Source organism: Hippoglossus hippoglossus, chromosome 6, assembly GCF_009819705.1.
Source record: "Hippoglossus hippoglossus isolate fHipHip1 chromosome 6, fHipHip1.pri, whole genome shotgun sequence".
NCBI lineage: Eukaryota > Metazoa > Chordata > Actinopteri > Pleuronectiformes > Pleuronectidae > Hippoglossus > Hippoglossus hippoglossus.
The window spans coordinates 7,601,631-7,617,279 of record NC_047156.1 but is presented as its reverse complement, the minus strand read 5'-3'; the positions used below and the strand labels follow the sequence as shown (position 1 = coordinate 7,617,279).

At 40.7% G+C, this 15,649-nt stretch overlaps 1 protein-coding gene across 2 annotated transcripts in view; it reads right to left on the bottom strand.

The window, feature by feature from the left end:
- The window catches only part of osbpl5 (oxysterol binding protein-like 5), a 39,039-nt gene that overhangs the window by 17,733 nt on the left and 5,657 nt on the right, over positions 1-15,649 (bottom strand). Inside the window, exon 2 of one of the 2 annotated variants that reach the window (XM_034588297.1) lies at positions 10,704-10,765. The gene's annotated coding sequence lies outside the window, so the exon portion shown is untranslated. Of the gene's footprint in view, positions 1-7,423; positions 7,442-10,703; positions 10,766-15,649 lie in introns of those variants that run through there. The other variant, XM_034588298.1, reaches the window with a different exon arrangement.

Genomic DNA, 15,649 nt, shown 5'->3' with positions numbered 1-15,649 from the left:
CAATCCTGAATGTTAAACCCCGAAACCGCAATAAATTGAATGAATTATTTGGGAAATATTGAATTCAAATAATAAAATGGAAATAATAGAATAACTTTTTGTGACGTGTTTGGGAGGAAAACTGAAACAAAAGGAACCTCTGTTCTTTTCTCTGTGAGCAAGAATATAAGGTTTGTAAGGCCACAATATAAATTAAGAAGAAAATGTGAGAATCTAATGGGAATCTTAGGAGAAATAAAGCATGATTTTGCTTAAAGTCATTAACCTTGCTCGACCTTATTTCAACATGGAAACACAGCATGCAATCTTTTTACACCTTTAACTTTCAGACCTACGTGCACACAGCACATTAAGTTTGCCCAGCTACGCCAACATTAACTTCATCCGTGCTACACAGGTGCTAGGCTAATATTTACCCTGTGATAGGAACATCTTGTGGAAAAGATAACAGTGAGGTAGCAGCATCAGAGCGGTCAACAACACGCATTCCTGTGTCAAACATTAACCTTGATCTGCCGAATGAAGGACAGATAGAACAACAACAATAACACCATGTGACCTGCTGTCACATGGCACACACTTGTTCTTAGTATTCTCTAAAAGACGAGAGGAAGAGGGAGGGAAAACAGAGGACGTGTCTGGAAATAAACATGTTCTAACCTGTACATTGGTGACATGCTTGACTGATCTAACTTGATCAAGTCTCTCTGGGATACAAGGTCTGGCTTCACATAAACATTTCCACAAACAGTCAACCACTGTATGAGACTCTGGCTGAGACACAGTTTACTTAATTGATTGAGTACACATACACGTGACATTGGAGCCTTGGGGAAATATGGTTTTGGCAGTAGCCCTTAACTCCATGACCCCGTTTCTGCACCGACACAGCCCCAAAGAGGAAAAGAGGATCCTTTCAGATTGACCTGGTGTGGACAAACTTTTCTCCTCATAAAACTCACACTGACATGAGTGCTGCCTTATTAGTCAACACAACGTACAGTCTAATTATAGAGCAAATGTTGCTTTACCTGTTTCCCATGTTCAGTGTCTCTTTAACTAGTGTGGTATTCTGCATTAGTGACATCATAGTGAAACACTTTCTTTAAAAAAAGAAAGAAAGAAAATATAAAAGACCAAACACTATTTTTTGTATATAAAGAATGTGGACAACTGCTCAGTGCTCATGGTTGGCTGTTATCTTCCAGACTATGGATCTATTTATAATGAGTAAAATCTGGATATTTAGCTTTAAAAATTGATGTGAAGGCATCTGATTAAAATTTGAAAATTAACATTCTTTACACCACCTCACTTTTTCATTGTAACTTGTGACAGTTCACACGAGCTGAATGATAAAATCAACAAGAATTACACAATGCCGCTCTGACACACACCTGACAAATACAGTAAGTGACAGCTGGGCTTGAATGTGGCTCTGACTAAAAGAAAACTCCCCGACGTGTGTACGTGTTTATCTTCATGTACATGCAGCAGTATGTGTTTGGCTTATGTGTGAGAGTGTAAGAGCCTTGCAGCATCAAGCCAGCTGTTGCTAATATGATGACACAGATTAAGTCCAGACACTCCCTGCATCTTTCCATCGCTCCCTCTATCCTCCCTTCAGCACCCCCAACCCTGTTAGCCCCCTGTCTCCAGTGACGACAGGACTAATGGACTGCCATATGACCTAGATTTACACCAATAGGCTGTTGCCATGTACAGTGTGTAAATCAGTGATGAAGGAAGCAACCTGCTGTAGTGAGAAGACTACTTAAAAAAACAGTTCAATGGGGACAGTGGGTATCTGCATGAAAACAAGCAAGACGTGCAGACATTTATTCTTCCATTCGCTCAAGTCCAGTGCATTTCAAACTCTGCCTACGCTGCTGCTGAGGCAGGTTATTTCCAGACAACGTTTTTATCATCACAATGTTCACCTCTTCTGTTTGCTGGTACAATTTCCCTTTAAAATGAATTCCTCATACACTAGCACATTTTGACCAAAGCCCAAACAAGGTAGTTGGAAATTATGGTCAGTGTAAATGAATCATCACAGAAAAGTCAGAAAGACAATTATAAATTTTGGTGCCAAATCAATTAACCTAAAGTATAAAATCACTGTGAAAATGTATTTAAATTTCATCCTTTAACACAAGTTGACCCTGGGGTTGCCATTGTATGTGCAATGTTTTAAGAGGCTATGTGAGTTTTTGCTATTGCTACAGAGCCAACATTAGAATTAACGGTTGTTAATTTATCAATCCAGCCAGAAACCTTGTGGTTTCAGCATCAAAGTTTAATCCTTTATGCCAAGAACTGTCTCCAGCGATGGAAATTACTTCTTTTCTTCTACTGAGCAAGCTAACCAGCTAGCCCCGGCGACCTATCAAATCACATTCCAAGTAGCCCTGTTCAGTGAATGTATAACTTCTTGCTTTGTAGACTCAACAATGTCTAAAGCTCTTGGTCTGCGACCGTCACCATCATCCACTCCAGCAATAAACCATGTTTAGCAGCAGAGAAAACGTACGTATAGCACATTCAAGCATTATGTGTAAGGATAAAAGCATTACATTAAGAATTTGGGTCAACCGATGGCACAGTCACTCAGTGCAAGTGTGTTCATTCACCTCACTTTAGATCATAAAACTGTTATAACACTGGCCAAAGGTCAGTTCCAGCAAATATATACAACTACTTTGACTAAACTGAAGCAATAAAAAAATCACAACGGTTACATATCAACATGTGTTACAACCTATAAAAAAATGGGAGAGGTGGCCTTGAAAACTGTTACTGACTACTATTTCGAAGATGTTTGATATGGATAAGATCTAAAAATCTTCAAAGAAACAAATGAAAAGACCAAAACTAATGCGAGGACATGCAGAAGACAGAACTAGGTCTGCTGTTACTGTTTTAAAAAATTGAGACACGTGGTCTAATTCTGTGACTCTGTGGGAGGACGTGTGGTTTAGTTCTATTCTGAGTCATGTGGAGGGGTGCATATGTATTTTAAGGACCTCAGATGGAGAAAATGCCTTCCAGCCAGACATCCCATTTGATCTTCCTTTAAATAGGAAACCCCTTTGTTCTGTTTGAGCTGCGGTGGTCAACATCCACCCTGTTACAACTAGAGAGCCCCTGCATAAGGCTGGAGTAATTAATGCAACTGCCCTGCATGCTGCTATTATATGTCCATATTTTTGTCCTGCCCTCAAGTTTTTACTCACCCAGTGGAGCACTTCAGCTTCTAAGTAGTCCACGAACATTTCGAGAGGTTATCCCAAGTTCTTGCCCAACTGCAACCCGAGCATGATGGGCCAGAGCTTTGTCAATTAAGCCGAGTGACTTCACTATACTTTTAGCTTGAGGAGACACAACCTCCCTCTGTACACAGAGACTTCTGCCAGGGAGAAGGAAGGAGCAATGTAAATTGCTGTAAATGAGACAGTGGGTTCCCTACAAGGGGTGGAAGAGATCCTGGTTTAGGGCAGAGGGTGAAAAGAAGATTGCAAAGATTTTTCAAATTGTATCTGAAAACTGAGCCAGAGAAACAACTACATCAAAACACTATAGCCGTGTTCACAGACGTGCTCGAAACAGCATAAAATTGCATTATTCAGGCCAGAGGTGAAGGAGCTGGGTGCGGCAGACGGACGTGACGTATTAACTCTGCTGCAGAAATCATGTGATCGTGTTTACAGCACCCGAACACCGTCATCGGCTCTTATCTTCACAAACTCTCTTGACATCCTCATCGGTGTCTTCGATGTGTGTTACACCGCTTTTTCACCAGAAGATACTGTATTTTCATTTTTGTGTCTGTCGCGTGTTAGAAGCGCCTTCAACCCCCCACTCGCTCGAACACAGCAGGGGATTCCCTGCTGTGTTCTCACATTGACCGGATTTCTACGGACTTTACACTAGGAGGTCAGGCGGATTAAGTCTGCAGAAACTATGGAGCATCTCGCTTGGATGTTCGCGTTCACACGTGCAAAAATAAGAAGGAACTGCAGAGTCCAGTGCATGTTTGAAAGCAGCTTATGTATGTTATTATGCAAATACCAAACAGGATTCCCTTCTTGGATCTCTCACTGTCCACCTTAGGCTCTAATGCATGTGTCCATGTGACCTGTTCATGTTCCTACATTAAGGCCTTCGCTTTCTGCTACAAATAATCCAAATAAACAAATGTTGACCATGCACACACGCTAAAATATGTGCCTAAAATACAAACCAACCACAAAATACATCAAACTCACTGCTCAATTCGCAGCAGTTGTCATTTCAAATGTAACAGTATCATTTTTATATTCTTCCACGTGACATTTATCTAATTTACATTCCATAATTTCCCAAATTGGGATCAATAAAATACATCTATCTATCTATATCTGTTTTCATATCTAATCCTCACAAAGCCACAGACAAATCCCTGATGGAGAATCAAGCTAGTCAGACCAAAAACAACCAAGTTCAGATGTTTTCATTACTGTTTTGATGAAGCAGACATGTCACCCTTTTTGATAAAAAGACTGCAACATCGTTTTTTTTAAATGACCACCCATTGAGGCAGCTTATTGCCTCTACCTCTTTTATACATGGACCTTCTTTAACTCAAGAAAAAAAACACTCTACAAACGCAGCCACACTATCTAAAGAAAAGTCTAAAAATGACGAATGCAGCGCTTATTTCTTTTGACAGACTTCAGATTTGTTATTATAAACCTCATGAATGATTTGTTCACATTTGCTTTCACAGAAAACCTTTGAATTAGAGAGTAAGTCCCCAGCCACACACTGGAGTGGAGTTTGACCTGACAGATCAAGCCAGCTGGCTGTCTATATGGCTGGATCCAGGCCAGGGGTAGCTATGTGTGAGAACCAGCCTTAGGCAAGCCTAGCTGGGCTGAGCTGTTGGCCGAGAAGTGGTGCCAAGCATGCCCTCTTTGTTTACATCCAAATGTAACAACAGACAAGGACACATTGACACATTTATATATACACACAGAGAGAGAGGATAACTAAACATCAGAGGACCTCAGTTCTGTACTTTGAGAGGCTGTAGCCATGACTTTCACTTGCACTGACACATCCTCTCTTGGTTTCTTTTTTTCATGTTGTTTCTTGGAGCATCAAGGACACAAAGTACGGCATCACTTTAACACACTTAAGGATACTCTCAGTGTCAGTGGAGTGAACCTGAACAGAAACAGATCTTAAAGCTCTTGATGTTCAAATGTCAGCATCTTCACAGTGATTTCCAAGTACAGCACATTCATGGACTGCGATGCATTGACACACAGACACACAGCCGGTCCTGCAGTAATATCATTCCGGCCATAAGGGCCGCAGGGTAAGATGTTGAGCACATCATATAACATAGACATAGTCCTGATCAAGGTTTTTTTGGAATCTTTTCATATTGGGTATCTGCCAATACCAAGTCCAACCCCAAACTTAATTTGCATGACCTAATGCTGATTAAAAAAAGCACATGTATCTAACAAATTAATAACAAGGTCATAGACTAGGTAAACTAACACAAATAATGAAATGAATGACAGTTAATTGCAAACACGCTCTGTTTACCCGTAGTTTTGCAGTTCCAGTTCTTTTCTGAAAACTATCTTTATGAACAACGGCAAGCAGTGAGGCCACAAACTGACAAGTCATGTTTGATTCAGACGCGCCATCAAGTTAATTAGTTGTCGCTGAAACAACAAACTAGCCTGTTTGTTATTTCAAGAGACGGTGCCGAAGACCAGATAAAAACGTGAGGCTGCGGCTGAATACTTTCTGCACTGCTTTACTTATACTAATTAATGGAAGAAAGGAAGAAAAAAAAATGAGCTCGTGTCCACTTAGACCAACAATGCTAATTATTTTTGCTAAAGATTATTAGTATGGGATTTTTATTAAAAATATAACCCCACCATAGCAATCCCAACTGTCATGGTCCATTGGGATGTTTCACTGTCCACATCGTCACAGACTGCCCAACCCTACAGGGTCAACAGTGATTTACTGTCAGTTTTCATTTACTGTGTATGTTTGAGAACATGGCAGTATGTTGCTGAAAAAGAAAAACCTACTAATCTAAGAGATTTAATGCTCAAGCAGTGCCCAGTGCCTCGTCTACCTCACCGTCAGCTCTAAATGCCACAACTGCATGTCCACTCCCAAAGCTGAAAAAGTCAAGGCAAAAGAGCAACGTATCAGCCAATTTTACTCATCATATTGCACTTTGAATTATACATAAGGGCTATGCAAATTGGATTCACTGCTCCACTTCAAGCAGCAGCAGTGATTTAAAGGCCCTGTTCCACCCTGACAAGGCCTTTTTATAGAGCTGAAAAGCTCTGTGGCAGAGAGGGAAATAATAAGCTGCAGTGTTTGCAGAGGAAGAGCAACAGATATAGAAGAAAGGAAGAGAAAATTAGCTTTTGTCTGATTAGACCAACACAGGTTAGAGAATGGATAAAATGTGGTCCTTAGGGTACTGAGTGAGGACAGGACAGGGGCTCCTCTGTCTGCTAGAGAGACAGGCGGTGTGAGGAAGAGGTCTGCCAGCAGAGGCCGAGAGGCTGCCTGTCCTGACTGGACAGACAGAGGGTCATTAAGCAAAGGATAATAGATGACAAGGTGTCGGATAAATGATTTTAATTAACGATGCTAAAACAAAGAGCAGCCAAGTGGGAGGCAGGGGGTTGATGCCCATTACAGACTCTTCAGGCTGTGATATCCCATTTAATCAATGACCAGCTGCCAGATATTTACAAATTATGACTTCTATGATGTGACATCAATTTCCTGTCTGTCATTCGTCCTGCACACCGTTCAAATTGGAATAGAAATCATGCAGCCCTATATCTAAGAGAAGTATTAATCTTGAGCAAAAAACGTGGCCTACACTGAAGCTATACAACCTTATGAATTAACAATCTAGGGAAAAAACAAGATCAAGAGGAAAATATGCAAAAGACTAGAGTTCCTTGTAAGTTTTGAATTGTATCCAAGTATTAGCTATTATACAAACATACATGAATTTTCACACAAGGTTGGTGGATGTTGGCGGCGAGATAGAGATAACATCTACTGTATATTTTCCGTTGCATTTTCAGTTTAGGTTCTAGAAAATAAATTTGGATAGCAAAAAAAAAGGTGTTAATTTAAAATAAATTACTAAAAGATAATGTTTTTTTCCCCTTTCAAGTCCGTGTAACAGGCAAAACATGTCTCCCCTGAACAAAAAAAACATAAAGCTTACAGTCAGACACATTTTAAATGGAAAGAAATTGTGGAAAATGCATGCCATTATTAAGAAAAATACAGCAAAAGAGACTGCACCTTGTCAATGCAGCACGAGCAGACAGATGCAATTTACCCAAACTTTAACTGCATTGACTAGAATCACCTCGAGAAAACTGGTGTCATCCACAAGTTGACAACCTCCTCCCACCTGCGATCTCAGCATGGGTCTCCTTCCCAGTGAGGGACGGTGAAAGAGGGAACAAATTTAGCTCCACACCAGCTCCACTGCCTGCCTGCCTGCCTCACTTATCCTGGATAAAGAAACTCTTTAAAAACTAAAAGTTGGCTCTGCATTGGACTGCTGGGTGCTCTCATACCCGGCATGAATTGATACTGCCACAGCGAGACTCGATGTGTAAAGCATTTAATGGAAGGTAATTGGGTCAACCTGCTAGGAGTGCAAGTTCTGCTCTTTGTCCCAGCAGCCACTTGATAGTCTTGTCACAAGCCGGCTAAAGGAGCTAAATGAACTTAATGTAATGTGGCTAGACATCTTCTGAAGATCTAATGACTGAACTGTTCTGATTGTTCTCCAGCATTTTATATTCATTAAAACAAACAGCAGGCATTTATACCATAAATAAAAATGCACAGAGAAGTGTGAACTATTTAATGGAATTAGTTGTATGAGGGTTAAGTTGTACCGCCTGTCAACACCAGGAGTCTGTTAGCACAAGTGCTTTACATGTTTTTAACAGCAGGAAATGGGAAATTTGTGGCACTGTCTGTCTGCAAGTAATGATAATTCAAAGTTTTGGTCAACAGATCAACATGTCCCACAGCCTGTCCATCCCCCCCTGTCTGCCACCTGCCCTCTCTGTGTCCCTTCATCAACCCCACTTTGACAGGGACTTTTATAGAAGCCGACAGCAGCTCCCAGGGTTTTCACTGACAGATACCTCGACTTGTCCTAATCAGAGTGGTAATCATACACACAACTCACTGGCGTTATGTTTATTCACCTTTCCCAATTGATACCTAACCCTGCAGACAGTTCTCCACCACTTCCACTGCCCTCTTAATAAAATGGAAAGCTAAATCTCCACCGTGGCGAGCTGTGTTGGCTGTTTTAGAAAGAATTGTCATACCTGATTGGTTTTCACCTTTCACTAATAGACAGCGAGAGTCTCAGAGATAAAGTCACTCTCCGACCATCAGGAACACATAAAGAAACATAAATATATCTCTGGCTCCCTCAGAATTGACCTCATAAAATTGCAATTTGCTTTTCTGATCAAAAGAGGAGGCTGGGTACTCTGCTTTCTGTGAATGGAGTTCTACTTTAGTCATTATAGGTGATATTCAGCATCACTAACATTCCCCATAATGTATTCTGCCTGACAACCAATTTGGATTACTGTTCAGGCTCTGAATGTATGAATACTATTTCATGAAGTGGCTCGATTGTGTAAGACCATATGGACCTCAGCTAATATAGGGTATGACCCATAGATCTCATTATTCCATCTTACATTGAGTAATGTATTATATCGTTTATTGCTATTTTTATAATTCCTCGTGTTTACAGTGTTGCTATTTCATATTTCATGATGTTTACTTGTTTATTACTTCTTATAGTATCCTCTTTGCTGCTGCAAGAAGGAAAATGTCCTTGTTGAAGAGCGAGTAAAGATTCTTCTATTATCATATCTCATTGATCAAATGATAAGTATTAGACACAGAAAAGACGAAACACGGAAGGCAGAGCCGTCCTGCTATTAAACACAATTTCTATATGTCTATTTATATTGTTATCCCTTTGTACAGCCAACTAAAGATGAAGGAAATCAAGCTTTAAACTATGAGTTTCCTTTATTTGGCTACTACAGTTTTAACATTTCAGTGCAGAAGAAAAACTAGTTAAAACTGCTGAAGTCAAGCAGAAGTGCGAGACAAAGGAACAGACATACAGGTGATGGTTGGTGTCTGTGTACCTAGCAGCAACACTTAGGGTTGAATAGCTGACACAAACAAAGCCAAGCCAGAGTGATTCACTGCTGATGTGGGAGAGTGGACACGAGAGAATATAAGACCCATGCTGAGCCAGAGGATATACTTTTTTTAAATTCTATTCCTAGTGACTGGACACAACATTGTGTGGACAATGTGGAGGCTTATTCATGGAATGTAAAAAAAGATAAGGGAGCTATGTAACCGGTCGACAAGGAGATAAACTGTCAGGTATTTATGTCCATTATTTTACTATCGTAGTAAAACAGAGTTTGAATAACCTGATGAGAGTAGCCTGGGTGTGATCTACTCGCTGCAGGTTGAGACGTTTTACCTGGTTAATGAGTAATTTGCTGTTAAACCTAATTCGTCTTCATCCTACGCCCACATGCCAAGATAAACAGCTTGAGCAAGGCTGTTTTCAAACACTTCCTGACTGATATAAGCAGGCAAGTGTTTCTTTTTTTTCATAACTGCCACAGTACAGCCTGCTACCATCTCAGGGTTGGAAGGAAAAGTGAAGTACTGACGTTAGCACAAGGTTATACCAAAAGAACAGACTGTTTGATAACTGTGTCACTCTGATTCCTCCACACCAACAGTAAGAAGGATAAATCCATCTGACTAAGTTTCCATCTTTATGCCCAATGGACAGATGTGCTGAACAGCTGACTGTCTAGTACTGGCCGACATACAAAAAAAGACTGGTCCACTTATCCTTCCAGTAGAGACCAAAAACGCACAGCGTAATAAGGATGGTGGGCTGAAAAAAGGAACAGCAACTAGTCATTACCCTTTTTCTGCCACTGTATAAAAGATCAACACGTAGTCCAGGCAAACTGCCGGCTATGCAGCTTTGAGGATCTCTCTGAAGTATAACTCTGTAGCCAACTGTCCTTGTGCAACCTCAAACATTTACTCCCTTCTAACCCAAATGAACCTGACACACCCTGTAAGCTGCAGAGCTCTGTCAGACCGTTCCCCTCCTTTTAATGCTGCACTGTACTCTGAACATCAGCACACAACTGCTCACAAGGACACACAGAAGACACTAAAACAGCCTTGTGGTGCGACACTAAATCAAACAGCTCTAAGCAGCTATGTTAAAATGTAATAAAAACCTGGCATAAACACAGAGTACATCTATTCCACACCTTAAGAGACGTGCTCTAATTCTCTCTTCTGCTCCGAAAGTAAGTTATGCCTCCTGGCAGCCCTAGGTGAAAATGTGCTCATATTTATGTCAGTTTGAAATTAGACTGACACGTGAAAGAAAACAGGTCTTCAAATCAAACCTTAACCTCTAACTCTAGCATATGAGTGGCACAAGCCTTTTTAATTAATTGAAGCTTGCAGACAGCTAACCCATTTAATTAAGCATATGTATTATTAAGACATTAAAGAGGGGGCCAACAGGTGAAAGCTCAGCTTACCTTTCACCTGAGCCGCAGGAGACACCGCATCCAGGATCCTTTGTGGGTGCAGCCTGTCTCACCTGCAGAGGTACAAAAGTAGGAGAAAGGTTTCACTTTTACTGACACAGTACAAACCGCCTTACTCCCAGTGTCTCCTCTTCCCATGCTCCTCCTGTTCACACCACTATGCTAAGGAGAGCAGGACCCCACCCATTCCCAGCCCTAAGGGAGCCGCTGACGTCACCCTGGGCCAAGTGCATAATCTGTTTGCCACCTGCACACACACCCCACCCTCGGATAGTAGCAGCTAGTCACCAGCTACTGGAGATTTGGGGCAAAAGAACGACTTGAACGATCATGGATCCAAATAAATGAAAAAAAAACTCTGAGGAAGTAACAGATTAGCTGGTAGCATGTGAAATGATATTACGTGGTAAGAAACAGGATTCTATTCATTGTGTGTTTATTAAGTCAACAGAAACACACCAACGGTTACAAATAACCATATCCAAACAATGAGACACTAAGACAAAGCACCACATTTACAGAGCATTACTGCAACGCTAACACTAAACAGATACACACCTTGGTGCAATATGTATCCAGAGTAACTGGAGGTATCTGACTCCTGTGTGACAGTATAATGTTCATATTAAAAGATCATAATTGTTATTTTTATTTAAACATGGTCTCTCGTTCTAATCGGTACTTGACATATCTTGTAATGTTTAATAATTGTGAATTCAACATCCCATTGTGGCCTTTTGTTTTCCTTAAAATGCCTCTTAAGAGAGAGAGAACAATGCATTCTCCAACAGCTGGGGTGTGAGATAATCAACAAATCCAAAAACAAAAAGCACATCAAATCATACAACAGTAAGCACACAAACACATATACCCCTAATACACAACATACACATTAAATAGTCACAACAGATGCCGTAACTATATTTCAGTCATATACCAATATGAAATGAAATATAAAAACTTGTATCTCTGTGGAAAACACCTCAGCTGATGACCTAACAGGAAGCCAACAAGTGTTAAATTGGTTGGGTATCACGGAGGAATCTGTGCCTTTAAATCCTATCGCTAAGAAAAGGAGGAAGCCATAACACTCGAGTATGTCTAACCTAAATCAGAAGTGAACTGAGAGAGAGTCCCAGAGCTGACGGCGTTTGAGGGACAAAGACAAAGGGGAGAGGCGGTGCAGGGGAGACGGAGCCAAACGGAGACAGCAACGAGAGGAAAACATAAAGACATGGAGAAGAGAGGGGGAAAGGGTAAGTGAGGATGGTCTCAGAGGGCATGGCATTATCAAAATAAGAGAAGACAGATTTGTATGACCTGACACACATACAAGAATGACAAAATGTACAATGTGTGCAGGTAAAAAGAGAGAAAACTGAAGGAAGACACGATGACCCAGAGTGTGGCATGAATCGGAGGAAAGAACTCCGTCCAAATGCTCATACACACACTGCCCTACATTTCCTCACTGAGACCAGATGTTTAAGTAACTGTTCATAAGAGATGAACCACATGCCACGTAGAAACCCTTCATTCAATACAGGACCAAAGACCGGAGGAAAAGAGCACAGCATTGGCTCAAGAGAGCCAGTGTTCAAAACTATAATTTGGTTTAGAGACCTGTGGTGCTGTCTTTTACTTTTAAATTTTTTCTTGTAGCTTCTAGCAAAGGAGCCAAATTGAACTCAGAAAGGGAACAATTAGCCACACTGGCTCTGCAAATTGAAATCTATACAGGGTGAAACACTGCCACATGCATATTGCATAACCAGTGCTCTGCGAGCTTCTCTCCAAGCATACAACCAAGTCACATTTACATCAGAGAACCGTCAACTCGCCAACTTTCCCTGCAGAGAGCCAAGACTGACTCACAGGAGTCCAGGCCAGATCCTTTCCCACTGATTTACAGTTGTGTCTCTGGCTCAATTAGGGAAAACAATACGAAGGCCATGTGCTTCAACTGAGACAATTGTAGTGGTGAGAAACTCAGGCAAAACGGATACTAACTAATGACTAATAATCTTTTGGCAAATCTTTGGGCTACAGATCTTTGCTATGAGTTGCAGATATACTTGTACTTTGTCAGGATGCATTTATTGTTAATGTGGTTTTGAGCTACATAAATATTTTCATCACATCTCATTGTCCAATGTTATGTTGTGTGTAAGAAATATCAGATAAATAAATAGCAGTCATATATACCAACCAACTGACCAAAGTTAGCACCGAGTTTGATACTAGGGATGAATTACTGTATTTGTTAGCCTCACATGGCACTACCAAAACTGGGAGGTCTTCTGAGCACCTTGTTTTGGCTGAAACCAGCCGTGAGTAGCATCATCATTCCATCTGACATCAGACGCCTCACCAAAGAGAACAGCAGTTCCAGCCATAGCATTAGAGAGGTGAGTGTGATATATGTGTTCAGTAATTCAACATGGCCCAAGACGTTATAAAATGAAATGGCCCTTTATAGAGGAAAGCTCCCCACCCCTACTCCAATCCAAGACAAAACAGACCATAAACCTAATCACTCTCCCTGCATGAATGCAGAAAAATTAGACGCTTGAGACACAGACTTTACAGGAATGGCACTGGGTCTTGGGCACCCACTATTAAGTACACCCAAATGCCCTCCCACTTTGCTGTCCTGTTGTCTTTCAAATTAGGTTTAACTCTGAGTTAATACAATAAAACTAACAACAACTGTTGAACGGGATCCAGCTAAATGAGCCCAACAGTAAACGACAACAAGGCCCGACGTCCCAATACTTTGTTCTGGACAAGAATGATGGGACATAATATAGACAAAAACACATTATGACAGATATTTATGAAGTTTAAGTCGCAAGTTGAAGTAAAGGAAGAAAAATAGTTATACTGTAACTTCAAGTGATCAACGACAATGTCATTTACGTTTACCGGGACAAGTTTGCCCTGCGCAGCCTGAGGAGTCACATACTGTAAGTAAATGTCACACTGGCCTTTACTCTAGATAATGTACTGCTGTACACTAATTATATCAGCAGCCTTTTTTAAAGCACTGGCTCAGCCATTTTCACTGTGGAAAAAAAAAAATTATATAATGACCATTTACATTTGTCTTTTTCTCAACTTAGAGCCCACAATTCTACATTCTACTCAACTTAATGCCCACAATTGTGCATATATTAACTATATGATGGGGTTCATAAGTGAACTGTGGTTGTGGGTGGATAAAGTTTTTAAATAAGGATGTGATCACCAGGTTTATCATCAAATGTTACTGAAGAATAATAGCAAAGCAGCTTTTATTAGAGTTCGGTGCCAGGAGAGGGAGAACAATGTGTCTTAACACGCCAATACTATGGTGTGGTTCTACTAAACATTACATAAGTTTCTGTTTGCTCCATTCACTTTTATGCTCACCCTCTATTCTCTGTCACTCCCTCATGGGAGTTAATCGAAGACTTAAACATCAATAGCATTCAATTAAGTTTCCATCCCCCTGACAGAGATGTCTGTTCACTAAAGCAGAGTAATATCAACCCAGGACAGGAAAAAGACTGTGAATCCAATCAGATCGACCATCAGTCCACTTCACTGCGTCGATCTGGATGGAGTAGATATGGAAGCGCTGCATCAACAAAAGCAACATAACCTGGCACTTAAAGGAATTCTCTGACATTTTACAAAAATCCACTTGTTTGCTCACATACTGGGAGAAAGATTAGAGGATCAATATTAATTTTATCTGTGTGAGTTCGGCAGAAAGATCAGACCTGGCCGTGTCTGTCTGAGTACAAAAGAGCAAAAGCAGATGGCTGGAAGAAAGGAGATGAATACGAGAGAGATGGAGAGTGGACAGATAAAAGCTGAGTTTCAATGAATGTTTTCCTGAGTGATACCATGAGAAAATCATTGTAAAAACATAATTCAAACTGTTTATGGCCACTGCAACCCTTTTAAAGCCACCTTTCACATACACGCGGTGAGCCTTATAGATTTGCGGAGTATAAATTTAAAACTGAAGTGAGACAATGATCCCATTTCATGGAAACCGTCCATGCTGTGAAATTCAAGGTCTTTCTTAAAGGTTAAGATGATGCTTGGTTTCTTAAAGCTGCTTGGCAAGGACGGCTACATTTGAGCAAAAGTTTCCTTTGCGTGTAATTCAACGCAGTGTCTACCCCTCACCTGACTACTCCACGGAGAGACACACAAATATAACGCTGAAACTTGAGTGCTCAGTATCTAAATCAAAAGCATTGTTTCACTATATTAATAGTAATTAACTGATTTGTTTGAAGCCAATAAAATGTCATGACAAGAAAACATCAGTCGCCAGATACCAAAAATTAGAGCCAAGCTGATTCAGTCTGCACAGAGCACCAAGATGACCCTCCAACGAGGGCTTTAACAGGATGATGTTAAAACCATGACGTAATCAAGCCTCTCAGTATCACCTCTTTCATAATAAAAACTCTGATAAAAGAATGTCATAAACCTACAACAAACCTGCTGTAAACGCAAAACAGACACTGCAGCTTATCCCTTGAAACTGAAGATTATAGGCATTTGATGTGTGGTGTGTGCCTCATGGTGCCAATCATTTTCTGGGACTGTGTACATTACAAAATCTCTCTGCAAGGTCGGCCGGGCAGATACGGATATGAAACAAATGAGGATATGAAGAACGACATGTGCGTTGAGGCCTCGCAAAAGGTAATTTGTAGAATATTTGATCCCTGTTTGGGGGTCTTTAGAAAACTATACCCACAAAGTAAAAACACAGGGTCCAGAGTAAAATTGGAAGCTTTTACACAAGCAGCAGCTCCATACATTTAGCTTGAGATGAGTGAGAGGTGGATATCGATTGCAGAGGCACTAGCTACCGTGAGAATGCTCCGGCAGTAACTGCCTCTGTGAAAAGAAGAGCAGTGGATCTATGGTGT